We start from the raw sequence: 14,610 nt of genomic DNA on the forward strand, positions 1-14,610 counted from the left end.
CCATAGCTGGCCATGACTTCCTCGTCGCTGACCTCCAGGTATCCTATTAGAACCTAACTACCTACTCTAACACCATCAGCTCTGCTTACAAAATATCCCTGCAATCTCTTCTCTCCATATCCACCAAAATCCCCCAAACCAACATCATTTTTGCTACCATTTCTTACATGGGATTATCATCCTAATCTTCAGACTGTCCTTGATTTTATTCTTTCCCCTCTATGATACACTCCACACAGAACCAGTAGAGGGTTGCCAGATAAAACACAGGACAATGCATTAAATTTGAAACAGATGAACAAATAATATATTTTAAGTATAAATATGTCCCAAATAGTGTATGGGATATGTGTTCTGTATTTTTATTTGCTAAATCTGGCAACACTAAAGCAGATTGGTCTGTCTTTATCTTAACATAAAATAGATTATCCCATGCACTTGTTTAAAATTCTTTGGTCTTCTCATTGAACTTAGAATAAACTCACCATTATTGCCAAGATCTTATGTGATCTGATCTCCAAACCCAGCTCCCGCCATTTTCCTCTCAATTATCACTCTTCAATGTGCTAACCTCCCTGTTCCTCAAACCTGGCAAGTTCGTTGCTGATACAGGACATTTGGATTCGCAGTTCTTTCTGCCACGCAGAGGGTGTGTCCCTGGAGTGTCCACCAGAACCAAAAGTCACAGACTAGTTAAATCACAGCTCTAAAGAACCAGCAGTGGGGCACCTGGGTGGCTCAGTCATTAAGCGTCTGCCTTCGGCTCAGGTCATGATCCCAGGGTCCTGGGATCGAGCCCCGCGTCGGGCTCCCTGCTCAGCGGGAAGCCTGCTTCTCCCTCTCCTGCTCCCCCTGCTTGTGTTCTCTCTCCCGCTGTATCTCGCTCTGTCAAATAAATAAATAAAATCTTAAAAAAAATAAAAAAATAAAGAACCAGCAGTAGTTTCCAAGGATGCATTTATGTAAATTAGACAAAAAGTGGAAAATACTAAAACAAAGATTATTCAATAGTGCCTGACTTTCTAAGGAAAACCAAGATGGACACTGAGATGACTTCTGTCCCTATTGCCAAAGGTTGCTTTCTATGCAATCAGGAAGCACACTTCTTCCTTGAATCCTAAGCCAGGCTTATGTTAGTTAAGTGAGGGGTGTGATCAGAGTAGGGACTGAGTGAATATATCACAGCACATCCTCTTACAGACAGAGTAAAATACAGAGGTTTGTTAGAAAAGGTAAAATTGCCTTTAAAAAAGAACTAAATACATTCTTATTCTCTTTTTAAATAGTGAAAAGAAAAAAAAAGGTGGTATGGACGTATGTGTGTGTTAAAAAGGGTGGTGATTAGGGCAAATAGATGAGTGCCTTTGAAAAATGAACTCACAAGATAATTCCTTGAAATCTATTATATTCATTGTTGCTTTGTTTTCTCAAAATTGTCTATAGTGTTCATTTAATGATAGGCACACAATATCTGCTTACTGGTTGGTGAGGTAGTAGGATAATGTCTCTTTATACAAAGTATTATTGTGTTCCTTCAGAAGGAACAGCGAGGGCCAGGATGTCATAGCTTGACGGCAAGCAGCTGCTGCAGGGAAGACCCTGACAGCACAGCCATCTTTAATTCCATCCCCGATGGCCACGTAGAGTCAACTCCACATAGCTGACCATGGGAGATCAGTGTGAATGACCATAATCACAGTCAAAATTAAATTTCAAAATAGTTAAAAGCATTCCCTTTCTACAAATATGGAAAGAATACAATATCTGAGGAACTGGTGGGGCTTTTTGTTTCTTTTTGTTTTAAAAATCATATTAGAATAAGATTGCTACATTAGATAGATGCAGAACAGATTAATGTCTTACAAGGCAATAAACCCATAACCTCCAGGGTTACCATTTGCACACAACAAAAATCTACAAACTAATATGTAACTTCACAGTGTCTAGAATGTATCCAAATAGAAAGTAACAGTCAAACACAGAGATAAAATAATGCCTGATTGGACTTGTGAAACACTGCCCCAATTTGACAATGACATATTTTCCTTTTTTTCCCCCAAATTTGGAATAGTTCTCTTAGCCTCAATGACCTATTTTTTTGGCAAGCTATTTTGTGTCATTATCATTTTGTAAGAAAATGGAAGGGTAGGAACCGGCATGGGAGAGGGGTCATGAGGGACCTTCTATAGGTTCAGAAAGATTATTTATTAAACAAACTGATCAGTATTCCCTAGGACTTGATGGGGATTTGTAATTACATAGTTATTAATTCAAAGATTTTTACCAGAGTGCAAGGGGGAATATTTGTTAGAATTCATTTATGTGAGCATTCTTTATCCTTTATATAGATGCAAAGATTATATATACATACATTTATTTATATAGCAAATATTAAGCACTTGCTAAACAAGTAGAAAGGGTGGAAGTTTGAGTTAAAATAATACACAGTTCTAAGCCAATTTGCTAGGAAATGTTAAGCATTTCAATATTTCCCTCCATGGCAGATAGACTATGCCAGCAACAAATTTACTTTCAAATTCAAACCTCTAAAAGCTTGGCAAAGGCAATTTTAAGTCAGTTTGCTTTAGTAATCAAATTTTAATCGAATACTTTTTATGCCTCTTCAACTGTTCTTACTATATCCTACAGCACGCTGGTACTGAGGGCCGCCACACAATGGTGTGATTCCAACGGGTAAAAGTAGGCTCTTGCTTTCTTATCAAATAGCAGAAAGATAGAACTTCTAAGGTTGGGGAGCACATGGAAGGTGACAAGAAAGGAGTAAATTCTACATAGTACTTCTTATGTGATGAGTCATTTGAAGGATAAAGGTGATGGTCGGTGCATTCTAACTGGAATCTCTAGAACAAAAACTTGAAGTTACAATTTAAAATAATTCATGTTTATGAGACAGAGTGTTAGTCACAAAAGTTCTGACTTTGTTCATGGCAAAATAATTGAGCATCTGTCTTAGAATTATTAGTGTTGAACAAGCTACTATGAAATTTGAAGAACTGAGAATAAAAGTAATTTACAAGGGCTCTCCTTCCTTGGTATTAGCACAGGCAAGTTCTGCAAAACTGCACTAAAAATAAAAGAGCTTATAGAACTTTATAAATGGAGCCCTAATAAAACCCCCAAAGTAGTATAAGCTTTACCAATGTTTTACCTAGAGGCACAGTGGGTCAGTCCTTCCCAGGCTTCTTTCCCAGGGCTCCAGCCTGATCCTATAGTGCTCAGAGGACTTTTGCTTCAAAGAGAAAGCAGTTTTCTGGAGATTAAAAATCCAAAGTAAGGTTTAGCCCTCTTTCTTAGCCCATTGTTACTAAAAGCATAATGGTTCTTGAAGTCATAAACCAGCCACGTTATTACATAATCTTAGTTAAATGATCATTAATTACCTTTATACTATTTTATAAGATTATTTCCATAAAAAAAAAATAACGTGTTTAAGCAGATCAGACTATAATAGTTTTTTTCTCTTACAATTTATTTCTGATCACAGGAGGGTTCAATGATAATTAGGTTTGTTTTACTGTGATTAGATGGCAGAAAGACAAAGTGAAAAAGGATTAAAAGGGTGGGAGATGTTGAGCCTGGAAAAGCACATGTAAAAGGAACCACAAAAGCACCATTTAGTGCCGGAGGAGAGTCAGCAGGGAGAGGAGCAAACCCACTGAGGGCTTTGGAAAGTAGACCCTCATCACAGGAATGAAAACTAGTTAGAAACTACAAATTTCTTCCATGAGATATTTAAGCATGGACAATGTGTTTCCAGGTCTACCGATGACTGTATACTCTGATTTCTGGAGAATGCCATTAGCAGAGGACCATTGTAAGCTTACCACACAAGGGAAGGAGAATGAGAGAGAAGTTTCCCAAGGTCAGCGTCCCAAAGGTCCTAGGAGTATTCCAGTTTGTACCTCTTTTCCTTTGAGCTCTAACAACATTTTTACCAGCTCTAAATATCTTAAAGGTAATTGTAGGATAAGGATTATTCATGCCTTGTCATTTTTAAGTTATTTTTATGAAGTATGTTATAGCAAAACACATGCACCAAGGATTTCAGTTCATCTAATTTTAAGTAGCACGTGTTGGTAAAGACTGCAGGTTCCAAAGGCTGACAAAAAATCAGCATGAATGGCAGCTTATTTAGTTATCTCATTCTCAAGTTTGCATTTAAAATGTGGGGTTAATGAGGACAATTTGAGAATGTGGCTGTGAAATTTAAGTATATACAAAGCACCAGAGTGGCTTTTAATCAGTAGACTCAAGAAATGGCATCTTTTATCATGAACCATTGTATTAGTAAATATTTTCCAATAACAATGTTCACTTCTATGAGACCCTTTGTGTATTGAGCACCAGAAAATTACCCACAAAATATCATCTATTCGTTGAGTGAATGTTACATTAATTTGAGGCTATATAACTCAGTAGGAAATAAAATAATGTGGTGGGGTAATACAAAATGTCAATAAAAATTCCAGAATTCACCTTTATTAAAAATGGGTGAATTTTCTTCACTAACTCAATTTCTTCATCTTAAAACTTATCATTTTTTTCTTTTCTTTTTTCAGAAAATAAGGGATATTGAATTACAACGTAACTGCTGTTCATCTACTGGTCTGCACACATTACTATGCAAATTCAGATAGGAAAGCCACTGATTCCCTCTGGTCAGTTAGAAATGTTTATTGATTAGATTGCATTGTCATTGCATCTTGCAGTACAAAATACAGTTTCCCCAGTAAAACAAACAAAACAAAACAAAACAAAAATAAATAAACAAAAAGAAAATACCAGGAAAAGGTGATGTCTGTGAAAAGCACAATGGTGTAAAAGAACATGAAATGTTGGGCAGAAGGAATAAGAAATATGGGCTGATGGGGACCTCAGACACATGATTTGAGTGTCTAGAGGTGAATCTAGGAAAAAAAAAAGTTGGAGAAAAGGATCTTATACACTTTCAGGAGTTTGAAACTGAATCTCTAGTTAGTGGATGGCATTAGAGGTTTATGAGCAGAGGAAAGGAATGATCAGAGTTTTCTTTTAGACAATGACTTTGGTGGCTACATTCTCAATAAAATAGAGTCCATGAGAATTGAAAAACAGAAAAAAATCTAGGGAATAATTTTGGAAATTTTAAAATGAACTTATCTCTATTTAAAAGCTTAGAAATGAAATCAACTCTGTTCACAGATGATATGACCTTAGATGTAGAAAACTCTAAAGATTCCACACATGCCCAAACATACACACATATACAAATTATTAGGACTCCTAAACATATTCAGCAAAGTAACAGAATACAAAGGTAACGCACAAAAATCAGTTGCATTTCTATGCACTAACAATGAACAATCCAAAGCAGAAATGAAGAAAGTAATTTTATTACAATCGCTTTAAAAAGAATAAAATCCCTAAGAATTAACAGAAGCAAGGGAGAACTCAAACAATGAGAACTACAAAACACTAAAACATTGCTAAAAAATAAAATAAAGAAGATATAAATAATTGCAGATGTTCATGGATTAGAAGACTTGATTATTACTAATATATCAATACTACAGATTTTTTAAAAATCTCAATGTTTTTTGAAGAAGTAGAAAACCCATCCTAAAATTCATATGGAATCTCAAGGGATCCCAAATAGCCAAAATAAGTTTGAAAAGGAAGAACAAACCAAACGTGGTGGACTCATACATCCTGATTTTCTAACTTCCTACAAAACTACAGTAATCAAAACAGTGTGGCCCTGATAAAAAGACAGGCATATAAACAGATTAAATGGAATAGAGAGCTTGGAATTAATGCCTCACATATGTAGCCAAATGATTTCAACAAGGGTTGAAAGTAAAAGGAAGCACACAGAATGGGAGAAAGTGCTGGAAAATTATATATCTGATAAGGTATTGATAGCCACAATATATAAGGAATCCCTAAAACTCAACAACAACAAAAACCCCAAATAACCTGATTCAAAAACAAAAACAAAAACAGGACATGGAAGGACTTTTCTTCAAAGAAGATTACACAAATCAACAATTACATGAAAAGATGCTCAACATCCCTAATCATTAGGAAAATGCAAATCAAAGCTGCAAAGAGATACCACCTCATACACACTAAAATGGGTACTATAAAAGCAGACAAGCAATCAAGCAAAAAAACAAAAACAAAAACAAAACAAAAGAAGAAATAACAAGTGTTGGCACAGATGTGGAGAAATTGGTACCCTTTAACACGGAATTTGAAATGGTACACTTGTGGAAAACAATATGGCAGTTCTTCAAAAAATTAAAAATAGAATTCCTACATGATCTATCAATTCCACTGCTAGGTATACACTCAGAACTGAAAACAGGGTCTCAAAGAAAGATTTGTATATCCATGTTCATAGCAGCATCATTCACAATTATAAAAGCTGGAAGCAACCCAAGTGTCTATCCAAGTAAGAACGGATAAGCAAAATGTGGTATGTATAAATGATGGAATAATATTAAGTGATATTAATATTAATATTAATATTAATATTAAAGGAAGGGAATTCTGACATACGCCTCAGTGAAGACACTATGCTAAGTGAAATAAGCTGCAAAAAAACAAACACTGTATGATTCCAATTATATGAGTTTTTAGAGTAGTCAAAATTATAGGGACAGAAAGTCGAATGGTGATGGCCAGGGGCTGCGGTTGCAGGGGAATAGGGTTTTGTTAATGGGTATAGAGTTTCAGTTTTGAAAGATGAAATGAGTTCCAGAGATTTACTGTACTTTTTAAAGTTACACTAAATCCAGAATTTCCATTTGGTTTCTTTCCATAATTTGTCTCTTTATTGATATTCTCTACTATTCAATACAATGCTGTCTTCACATTTTACTTATATAATCATGCTTAGTGTTCCTTTAGTTCTGTTAACACATCTCTAATGGCTTTTTTGAGATTTTTATTTTATTTTATTGATTTTTTTTTTTTTTTTTTTTTTAAGAAACTGGGCATTTTAGATAATATACTGCATTGGCTCTGGTTACTGGATCCCTCCCTATACCAGGAGATTTTTATTGTTATTCGTTTGTTTACTTTCTAACGAACTGGCTGGGTAATTTTAATGAAGTCTACCTCCCAATCCCGATTCCTGCCTCATCCCCTTTCCCTTCTGCCTCAATCCCAGTGTTACATCTTTGATGTGGCTCTTCAAGGAAGTACAGTGCTGTGTATGCCAACAATTTCCCTGGCAGGGCAGTGCTATTGGTAGGACTCTCTCTCTCTCTCCCTGACTACACCCACCTGCTATATTTTTGGCTGGTTCCTCCAATGCCCTGGAGCCTACATTGTTCTACAAACATATCTAATCAAACTGCGACTTCTGGGTAGCAATTATTTCTGAGGTCTAATTTTCATGTTCGTTCTGACACCAGAAGGGCTCCTCCCAGTTGCTCTACCCAGTTCTCTCCTTCAGACTGAACAGTCTAGAATCAAGGCTGTATCTTCATTAAAACCAGGAATGCCCCCCAGTTGCCTTTCACTACAACCTCCACTGTTCTTGAGATTACTCTTCGGTTTGAACTTTTCCGTACACGTTTGCAAATAAAGGTCATTTCTTGGGGAAGAAAAATCAAGCTATCTGCTTTGCCATCTGTTTTCTATCCTCTACCCCACCTCAAGGTAGAGACCTTCTTGCATAAGTTTGGGGGTGGGCAGAAGAGATTCCCGTCTCTTGACCACACTCACCCAGGACTTCCCCTCAGGATCAGGTTGCTGCGAGCAGGATGAGAAACGTGGGAGTTGTGTGTCCTCCATGAAGAAAGGATCTGAGGGGACTGGGAGCTCCATGCTCTTGCTGCCACAGTCTGGAGGGACGTCTCTGCCTGGTAGACCTGGGATTCAAGACAGAGAGAGTGGCTTCACTCAAATATCACAAACTCTCACTTCTCTTGCTGACATGTCATAGATTTTTTTTTTTGGAATTGATGTTTCTTCCTTTGCTGCTGCCCTTAGGATTATTTCCAGAGGCTTTAAATGGTTGCTTTTTATACTTTCACCAGTTTAACTGGGAGCAGGTCAGCAGAGATCTACAAGCTGTTGCTCTCCGTATGTTGCTGGAGTTTTGGCTTTTCCAGAATGTCATGAAAATGTAATCATACAGTATATAATCTTCTCAGAAAGGCTTCTTTTATTTAGCAATACACATTTAAAATTCATTTATGTCTTTTGATAGCACAATTCTTTTTATTTCAGACAAATATTCTATGTATGGATGAACCATAATTTGTTCACTATTCATCTATTAAAGGACATGTGAGTTACTTCCAGTTTCTAGTAATTATCCATAAAACTGCTCTACACATTTGGTTACAGGTTTCTGTGAAGACATACGTTTTCAAATCAGTTTGGTAAATACTTATAATTGCTGAATCACGTGGTAAGATGACATTTGATGTGGTTTTTGGAATATAGGTGAGGTTCAGTGGGGTGGAGTCTGGAGCTGATGAATAAGAAAGAATTCTTGAGACATCTTTGGTGCAAAATGGTGGTTTATTAAAGCTCAGGGACAGGACCCCGGGAGCAGAAAGACCTCCTGCACTGGGGTTGTGAGGGGTAGATGATTATATACTATGGGGTTGGGGGAGGTCAGGAAGAGGGAGGTTTTGAGAAAGAACTTTCATATATTAAAGAAGACTCACAGGATACCAGAGGCCTTGCTATTCTCAAGTAAAGGTTGTTTACCTCTCTATTAAGGCATTAACAGTTAAGACAGTTGAGAGCTTCCTGGAGGAATGTTACATTCTTCCTATCACATGTCCTTATGAATGGGCTGCAGGTTTAAACGAAATTCAATTTTATTTACACTTCCTTCTGCCTCAGCCTCCCTCAGTTTTATGGAGGGGAGGGTGATGTTAGGGCTTCAGGAAACTGAGTTATGGGTTTCTGGTAGGCTATTGAACAGAAAGCTTGTTCCTTGTAAATCACTGGGACATTTGCAAACAGAGGGACACTCAGGTCTTGCAGGATTGTGATCTCTACAAGTCAACTATTTGTTTTTCCTTTAGGGCAGCCAGGAGTGCTGAGGAAGGTCACATGTGTCCCATGGAGGGGGTTGTGGGGAGTCAGCTTCAGCTTTGTCCTCAGCTTTCCTTCTGTTCCCTCATCACATTAGGTCTTTTAGAAACTGCCATACTGTCTTCCAAAGTAGTTGAACCATTTTGCATCCAAACCAAAAATGAACGAGAGTTCCTATTACCTCGTAAACTTGTCATCAATCGGTTCAGCCAGGAATATTAGTCACAGTTCTCCAGAGAAGGAGAACCAATAAAATATATACATTAACCAATGTGTGTGTGTGTGTGTGTGTGTGTGTGTGTGTGTGTGTATAATATATGGTGAGATAATTTATTTTAAGGAATTGGCTCACATGACTGTGGGGACTGGCAAGTCTGAAATCCACAGGGCAAGCAGGTGGGCTAGAAACACAAGTAAGAGTTAATGTCATCTTGAGTCAAATTTGCAGGGCAAGCCAAGCAGGCTGGAAATTTAGGCAGGGTTTCTGTATTGCAGTCTTCAGGCTAAATTCCTTCTTCAGGAAACTGCAGTCTTTGCTCCCAAGGCCTTGAACTGATTGGATGAGGCAGATCCAATTCTTGAAGACAAATCTGCTTTACTTGGCTACAGATTTAAATGTTAATCACATCTAAAAATACCTTAATGGCAACTTCTCGCCTAGTGTTTGACCAAACAGCTGGGCACCGCGACCTACCCAAGTTGACAGGAAATTAACCATCACACTGAGCATTGATTTCAGCTCTTCTAATAGATGTGTGGTCCTGTCTCATTGTTATTTTAATTTGCCATTTCCTAAGGGCTTGTTTTCATATGCTTATTTTCTCTGTATATTGTTTTTGGTGAGGTACCTGTTGGTATATTTGTTCATTTTTTACTTGGGCTTTGATTTCTTATTACTGAATTTTAAGAATGTTTTAAGTTAATATGTTTTGGATATATGTCCTATGACCTTATTGTCCCAATACCTTACTCTGCAATTATTTTCCCCCAGACAAAATAGTTTTGTTTTGTTTTAATTTTCTTAACAGCATATTTTGTAGAACAAATATTTTTAATTTTAATGAAGTCCGAATGATCAATTTTTTAATTTCCTTTTGTGCGTATCTTAAGAGGGCATCGCCAAACTCAAGGCCACTTAGATTTTTCTCCTATGTTTTTTTTTTTTTCCCTGAAAGTTTTAGAGTTTTGTGTTTCACAGTAGTCTGTGGTCTACTTGGAGTTAATATTTTATGAAAGTTTTTAGGAAGGTCTGTGTCAAGGTTCATTTTTTGGCAAGCGGTTTTCCATTTGCTTCAGCACCATTTGTTGAAACGCTCTCTCCAATGAATTCCTCTTGCTCTTTTGTCAGAAAATCAGTTGATTATATAATGGGTCTCTTTTTGGGCTTTCTATTCTATCCCCTTTGTGTTTTTATTCTTTTGCCAACACAACAATGCTTAATCATTGAATCTTCTAGTAACTTTTGCAATTGGGTAGTGTGACCCCCTAACTGTCTTCTCTCCCTCCCTCCCTTCTCTTTCCCTCCCTCATTCCTCCCCTCTTCTTCCGCCCCTTTTACCTTCCCCGTCCCCCTCCCCTTCTCCTCCTCCCTCTTCCTCTTCCCCTTCCTCTACTTCTGTACTGTGTTGTCTTTTGCATTTCTGCTTTTCCATATATATTTTAAAATCAGTATAGCCTATTGATGCAGAGAATTACATTGATTTTTAAATTATGACTTATTTCTGCATGTGGGTTATAAATCTCCCTTTTTTGGTGTACAATACTTTTTTATATTTTTGGATTTGATTTGGCAAATTTTGTTTAGGATTTTTGCATCTCAGTTCATGAGATACATTTATCTGTGGTGCTCCCATTTTAGAATGTCTCTATCTGGTTTAAGTATTAGAGTAATACTGTCCTCTTAGAATTAATTAAGAAATATTTCCTCTGCTTTTATTTTCTGGAACAGCTTGCAGATAATTGGCATCAGTTCTTCCTGAAAATTTTGGTAAAATTTACCACCTGTGCCTGTTGCTTTCTTTTCTGGAGAATTATTAGTTATTAATTCAATTTCTTTAATCAACATAAGCATAATCAGATTATTTTATTTTCCTTGTGTGAGTTAAGAATAAGAAAAATTTTAAAAATACCTTTATTTATTCTTTCTCTTACTTTTTCTCTTTTGAAGATCTAAGTTTATGAACAATACTGTTTTCCTTCTCCCTGAGGAGACTATTTTAATGTTATTTGTGAGCCAGGTCTCCCGGCAATAATTTCTTCAGTTTTTGATTGTCTGAGAATGTATTTCTTTGCTTAAAAAAAAAAAAAAAAAAAAAAAGATTTATTTATTTATTTGAGAGAGAAAGAGAATGCTGCAGGGGGTGGGGGCAGGGAGGGACAGGGGGAGAGGGAGAGAGAGAATCCTCAAACTGACTTCCTGCTGAGCATGGAGCCTGATACAGGGCTGAATCCCACGACCTTGAGATCATAACCTGATCTGAAACCAAGAGTCAGATGCTTAACTGACTGCATCACCCAAGCACCCTTCTTCACCTTTGATGGATAATTTTGCTGGTAGAAAATTGTGTGCTGGAGTTTTTGGGGTTTTTTGCTTGCTTTTAAAATATTTTATTCTCTTTTTGCTTGCATGGTTTCTAATGAAAAGTCATGTAATTTATATCATTTTTCCATAGGCAAGATACTTTTTTCATGTGGTTTCTTTCAATAATTTTTCTTTGTCTTTAACTTTCTGAGGTTTGAATATAATATACCTAGTAGAGATCTTTTTGGTATTTATCTTGCTCAGTGTCCTCTGAGAGTCTTAGAACCATGGTTTTATAACTACAATTAATTTTGGACTATTCTCAGCTATTATGACTTCAAATGTTTCTTCTGCCCTGTTTTCTTTTTCTTCTTCTTCTGGTATTTCAAATACACATAAACATTAGAAATTTTCTAAAATTTCCTAGACGTTCTGTTCTTACATTTTCACTCTCTTTTTCTCTCTCTGTATTTCAGTGAGAGAAGTTTCTGTTGCCTACCATAAAGCTCAACAGCTCTTCCCTTTCGGTTTCCAGTATCTGATGAGCTCATCTGGGGCATTCTTTACTTATGCTACAGCTTTCCCCCCGCCCCCCCAGCATTTCTTTTTAATTCTTTACTAGAGTTTCTTTTTTCTCTCTTAACATTATCCCTTTCATCTTTCATATCATCTTCTTTTCCTAATAGAGTCTTTAATATATTAAACATAATTATTTAAATTACATGTCTTATTATGACAAAAATTGTATCATGTCTGAATCTGACTTGGATGTTTGCCTTGTCCCCTCATACTCTGTTTTTGTTTTGGGTTTTTTTGTTGTTGTTTTTTGGTTTTTGGTTTTTTGTCTTTTAATATGCCTTGTAATTTTTTGTTGACAGATGGACATGAAGTATCAGTAGTAGAAACAGAGGCAGAGATTCTTCAGTGTGAGGTCTGTGTAATCGGGCTCTACTGCGGTTCTGTTCCATGTTTCCTGTATCTGCAGGTGCCGGATGTTTTCATTCCTCCAGTGTCCCTGTGGCACTATCTTAGGACTACCCTAAGAACTCTGCAGAAATCAGAGTGTGTCTTGTGTGGTTCCTCCAATAGTAATCTCCTGTTACACCTGTGCCCTGAGGATGTGATGATCACATATGGGGGAATGAAGCATTCTATCATCTTATTAAATCTCAATAAGTGGACCTTTGTCCTGCACTGTGACCTTTATATGTGCTTCTCGGCTTCCCTTCTTCTCCTTCTGCCCCAACACTTACATGATGGAAGGAAGCTATAGGGGACAAGAATAGTTAAATATCCTTCCTCCAGAGGAGTAAGGCTCAGGTAGAAATTTTAAGCCTTGGCTAAATGAAGCACTCTGAAAAATTTCTCGTTGGTTACCCCTCCCTTCATCCTGCCAGAGGCATGAGAGAATCTTGGCCCTTCACTGCATGACCCACCTGGAGTTCCTAGAGTTAAAATCCAAGAGATCGTGAGGAGCTGTCGACGACTCCATCACCCAGGAGTGAGTTTCTCACTCATGTTAGTCTACACTAAGTCTTCAGCAATAGATGAAAATTATGGTTTAAGCATTCCTTTAAGTTTATGGTTCCAGGTAAGCAGAGTTCATCTGTGCCTCCCTGGATTGCCCTGTCTCTCTACAGAGTCAGGGTGATTTGTCCTGTGACCTCAGTTCTCTGTAGGAGTCAGGAAAAACTAGTTTTACTTTTTTGTGTGTTTTACTTGTTATAAGTTACGTGCAGGGGTGACACATCCAAGTTTCTACATATTGGAGCTCAAACCAGAAATCTGGAAAGTTCTTGTTTTGTTTGTTTTTGTTTGTTTGTTCATATACTGAAGTCAGAATATAGGGATATCAGATGGAAGAACCTGGTGAGAGAGAGGGAGAGCCCCAGTGAGAAGATCCAATAATGTGGCACCTGAGTGGAGAGACAGTCAACACCTCCAGGGAGAGGGGTGGCAATGTTTCCAAGTTACTGTGGAAGAGGAGCCATGTGGAGAGCAGCCTCATCAGGACTTTCCAAGTGAAGTGTTTGCATCCTGCTGTTAACCCTTGGCTCTCCCATCTTCTCTTCAGTAAGAGCTTCACGTTTCACTGGTGAGGGTGAGATGTATTTTTTTTTTTCTTTGAAGAAAATCTATTCCAGGACAACTACAAAGTGTGTACATGGGAACAACTAACATCTGGGTAATACCAGCTGCCATTTTCTTCTGAGAACATTTCATGCTGGACACTCTGATGTGTGCCTTACACAATCACCATTTTCAGCCTCACACAGTCGTATTACTATAAATGCCAGAGGACAAAGCCGATGATGGAAGTCCTGAAGTAGCTTGCCTTGGGCTCCATGGATGACCAGAAGCCCACTCACCACAGAGGACTCCTGCATAAGACCACTGCCCTGCGTGCAAATGGAGCCTGGGCATGGGGAAGGAGGATGAACTTGATTGTGAATATAGCACATTTCAGAAAAAAATGTTTGCATAAACTCTTCTGTGAAGAGTGAGAAACTCTGTTAGGAATTCTTCCTGACTGCACGCTTCACTGTATTGCTCAGGTAAAGCTAGGCTTTGCTATAGTGATTCCTCACAGCTGGTACCACACTGCCTCTTGAAGATGTTGTCCAATCATATTTTTGTTTCTATTGTTATACATTTGTTGCACATCAAATTGACATTTTTTAGTAAGTGATCTATCATTTCTCATGGTCTACTTCAATTAACTTTGCTTTATTTTAACATGTGTATTCTGTTTATATTTTCACTAACATATGTCTAAGAGAGAATTCCATTTTTTTCTTCATTCCTTCCTTCCTCCCTCCCTCCCTCCCTCCCTTCCTTCCTTCCTTCCTTCCTCCCTCCCTCCCTTCCTTCCTTCCTTCCTTCCTCCCTTCCTTCCTCCTTTCTTTCCTCCCTTCCTTCCTTCCTTCCTCCCTTCCTTCCTTCCTCCCTTCCTTCCTCCCTTCCTTCCCTCCTCCTTCCCTTCCTTCCTTCCTCTTTTTCTTTCTTTGTTTTATGGACACATTATA

The sequence above is a fragment of the Halichoerus grypus genome, chromosome 12 (genome assembly GCF_964656455.1).
Source record: "Halichoerus grypus chromosome 12, mHalGry1.hap1.1, whole genome shotgun sequence".
Classification (NCBI taxonomy): domain Eukaryota; kingdom Metazoa; phylum Chordata; class Mammalia; order Carnivora; family Phocidae; genus Halichoerus; species Halichoerus grypus.